A 4,737-nucleotide genomic window follows, 5' to 3' on the forward strand; every position below is an offset into this window, starting at 1 on the left:
CGTTCTTGCCGTAAAGGTTGCATTGCAGGGTATCTATGCAATAAAATTTAATTATAAGTTGGCACACCCTAGATACATATACATCTTATAGACACGCACACACACAATATATCATCATTTTATAAAGCAGCTTTGTCATGCATCCTGCGATTTTGCAAACAAATGCGTAACTTCGTGGTCACTGAAACGTTTGTGTTCATAAATATAATGCCATAATTCCGCATATGTTTTCTGTCATAAGTTGAAGGCACAGCTCTGATGCAATGGTTGCCATTGTAGCTATTCCCATCTTTGAAATCTTCGGCTTTCCACTGTGTCTTACAAACGCCAAATTGAGTCATTGAAACTTTCACATGCTATGATTACCTCTCCACAATTTCCTTTACTTAGCAGCTCCATCGCAACAGGTGGACACACATCCACTTGACATCATCCTGACCGAATGTTTCTTTTCAGCACCATTCCGAAACATTTCAATAGTACTTTTGTCCATACTATACAATTGTGGAATGCCTTACCCGGTCATGTTCGTTAGTTGTCACCATGCTGAATTCTTCAATCTTGTATATGCTAACCGCTGATCCTCCATTGCATCTTGTTTTCCTTTCGTTTTCGCTTTTTATTCTTTGCTAAATTTGTATATTGTACTCCCCATGAATGCAATAGCCATTCGGGGCTACTGCGTGTTGAAATAATGAACGGAAACAAATATCGATCTGATGGCTGCGCTAACTTGAAAGCAGCCAAGTTATAATTTAGAAAACCTTAGTCATACACTAGCCAGAAAACTGTATAAACCGTGGCCGGTGTGCAAAAGCTAAGTTTACATAACACGTACGCCAGGCACCACCACCCTACAGTAATGTGCACACAAAGTAACACCAGACTATACTGAGGTCTGCACACCAGACAACCCTGCTGTGCACATGAGGTAGCACTAGAACACCCAAGTGTGCACACCAGATGACATCAGACCACTCTGATGTACATACCACAACACAGAGAGCCATTGTAGTGTGCACACTACATCACACCAAGTCACTCTGATGTGCACACCAGAAGACACAAAGCCACTCTGGTGCGGAAACAAGAACACAACAAGCCATTGTGGCGTGCACAGCAGGTAACACCAGACCGTGCTGGGGTTTATGCTAGAAAACACCAGAACACACCAAACTGGTCTGGTGTATTTTTCTTCTGGGAGGTGAGTTATAGGTGATTGCCGTGGCACCAAATGCAGTTGCAATGCGTCACAAAGGTTCTCGCTTTCAGTGTGTATCACGATGCATCAGCTCGGTGTCCCCAGCGCTTACAGTCGGTGCAAAAAGCACTGGCGACTATACGCTTCAAGTATCGCATCTTAATTGCAGACTGTTGCCAATAGATCACGCGTATCGAGTCTTTCCGCCGTTCCATCTGGTGAGGCCGCGGCGAAAAACGATTGAATTGAATGGCCTAACCAGCTTCAAAATGTTTCAGTAGCGGTTCGTGCACCGAAAAACACATGTTTGATCACATTTTGTTTAACGTGGTACTTAGGCAATGCAAAAAAAGCAAGAAAAACGGAACACAATAATGAACGTAGCTGGCGGAAGCGCCTGCGGGGTCCAGTCCGGCCGTCATATGCCATTATATTCGTGACGCCGCCGCATGAAGGCGTCACGGTCGAGCTCAAGCTCGAGCTCATCCCGCGCCCGGTGCCTATTAAGTAAACACAGCCAATGCTGTCACTTAGGGGTATAAATCTTTGTTGGGCAAAGCTACGTCTAGAAAACTGCTGAAATTATTAGAATTAGAAAATTAGAATTGCTGAAAGTATTGCTGAAAATACAATAGCGGCGAACACAGTCGTGTGTCCTCCAATCTGAACTAACTGAGGGGTCAAATCCGTCCGCCATCAATACTTGCATGACTATGCCTGCCAGAGTAATTGCTTGTGTTCGTCTACATCCGAGAACGTGCTACAGCACTGAAGCAAAACTCTGAATGGGGAAGAATACTTGGCCTTTGGACAGCAATGGCGCTGTAGAAAAGCGGACATGTGGTCTTGCGATACTCTTAGAAAAAATATAAACATTCGCTTCTTACTTAGCGGTAGCGGTTGATCATCCCATTTCATTTCTTTTTCTTTATCGCACGTTTTCCTATCCTCTGGTATATTTATATGTTGTTATGTTTTGTCTAGCAGATATGTGTTTCGCATCCATCTAGCCTGCGAAACTCAATTTATGTGCGTATCCTCATGCATTTTCGTGCGCTTTCACTTTGTTCCTGAAGTGTAAAAAAGTCAAGTGGTCATGAGTAGCGCGCGATAACCCTCCAATGGCTGGATCTAGTACACATAAATACTCACGATAGTGGATGGATTTATGGCCGTAGTAGTAGGGCAATTGAGAGTGCAGCGCATGCGTAATACGCAGGTTGTGGTCTCCCCTCCCACAAGCGACGAGCAATGTTTTTGTGCGCTCTCAGCTTTCCTTTTCGGTAATATATTCTATAGTAAAATGTCAGCCACATTTCATTGCACCAGTGCTTTGATTCATCGCCTTGAAGCTTCATATGGTCATGCATGAAAAAATCGAACCCTTCTGTTTCCCTCGTCCTTGTCCTTTGTTGGCTAGCAAGCTGCATCATACCGCATTTCAGGAAAACTACGCTGCTCCACCGCCGTGAAACATAACAAATACAAATAAACTTTCCTATATGGCTTTGTTTCCCAAAGTCTGAAAAATATTTTTCGTTCCCCTATTTCTCCTGATAGTTTACATGCTCTTAATATTTCTCTTTGTTTGGCTATTTATTTAACGGTTCTTCGAGCCATCACAATGACAAATGGAGACTCTCTTGACCAATACATTTCATCTGCATTAGGACAAAGACAATTAAAAACCCAAGCCAATGTTCTCTCACATTCTTTTAAAAAAGTACCTGGAAACATAATTTCAAGAATGCTTTTGTTTTATTACTTCAGTGAGGTTAGACATTTCAATTAGCCATGGCCACAATCATGTAAACATATAATTCAGATATTAACGTCACCTGCACATCACAGCACTACGTACACATGGAACATTTGAAGTCTTGAATGCTTTCTAAACATGTATTTTCTGATAACCCCTTGCGATACTCAGCATTGAATGGGGATGCTGCTACGCAGTATGCACAAATAAAAAGAACGGTAACGTGATAAACATGCACATGATGCCCGTATATTGTGCTAGGGTTGTAGCAGGGCTGCTTCTAGTGTTTTTACAGGCTGCTATGACGAGGTATAAGCAGGCAACAAGGTCATCTATTTCTCTTCTTGAAGATCTATTTAGAGCGCCCAACATATAGGTTCTGTGTTTTCCTTGTGCAATGAGTCCTTGACAACACGTAGATTTCATTTTCGTGAATAATAGCTGAGCAAGACCTCACTTGTAGTCATTTAGGCATTGGTTGTATCCATCAAAAAGATAATATGTTCACTCATGTTTCCTACTGGAATTGTGAAGAAACTATAAAAAAATGAGTTTCTCAATTTTCTCCCTGTTTCTGGCAGGCCTTTACAAATGAACATAATTGGTCCTTAAACGAAAGTACTGATTTGGTGCAATGTTTGTAGCATACCTCGTGATAAAAACCTCGGTCCATATTGAGCAGAGTTTATTGTTCCTTTTAAATTTGCACATGTTTACGTAAGTGGTTGAGCAGTTGCTTATAGACTGCACATGCCATGTAACGCATAATGGTAAGCGTTTCAAGCGCGATGCTCGGACAACCATGGCCGCCGGTATTTTATCTGCAGCCGATGAGGGCTAGTTAAATGTTGGCGTGCCGAATGCACTCGCAAGGTGCCACAGAATTACTCGCTTTCATTGTGTTTCATAATCCAACAACATGGTGTCCTCAGAACTCATCAGTAACTCAGAAAGTACTTGTAGTCATGCACTTTGAGTATCGCGTTTGAATAATTCAGCTCTGGCATGTCTTTGAATGGAGGAGCTCGTACGTTCTGGCCTCAAAGTAATGCTTTCAGTGAGTATTTAATGGGCAAAATGTACTGTTACGCGCAGCCTCCGTGACTTCTGCATCTCGACGGCAGCACTTTTCCATTGCCCAGACATTGAACTTTATTTGAATTTTATTTGTCTTGCCTAAAAAAGAGAAAAATATGGTTAGATGCCAAGCTCAAATGGCATTGGTACTCCTTCCGCATGGTGGCGATACTTATGTGAAGCCAAAAGTAGAACATTATATTAACAGGTAAGAGGCAGCCACCTTGTTTCTTACAGTAAACGTACGTGTTCATTTGTATAAGGAAAGACATTTTCGTGATTCATGGGCTGTCTTTGTTCCCGTAGTATTCTTATAGAATTTCTTGCCAGCGATTTATGTATGATTACAAATATGATCTTAAAGACAGACAATTCCGTTAGGAAGCATTGCTAGAAAATTGCATAGTGTTAATGGTTGCTTGGTCGTAGTAACGTTCCTAAGGACTTGTATGCTCTGACTTTAGAGAACACTCCTAGGTGCATTTTTTTTAAATGGTGCACATTCTTATGAGGAGTCAAAGTTTGCAGGAGGCCAGGTGAATTAATTCTGTGGAAAATAAGCACGACAGCAAAACTGTCCACCATATAATATGATTGTCCTCTTGACTGAAAATTTTCTTCAGATGACTGGTGGAGTGAGATATTCAACAAAATACTAACTATTATATCTGAGGTGAATTTAAGGAGGCCACATAATGTG

This window comes from Dermacentor variabilis, chromosome 7 (assembly GCF_050947875.1).
Source record: "Dermacentor variabilis isolate Ectoservices chromosome 7, ASM5094787v1, whole genome shotgun sequence".
Classification (NCBI taxonomy): Eukaryota; Metazoa; Arthropoda; class Arachnida; order Ixodida; family Ixodidae; genus Dermacentor; species Dermacentor variabilis.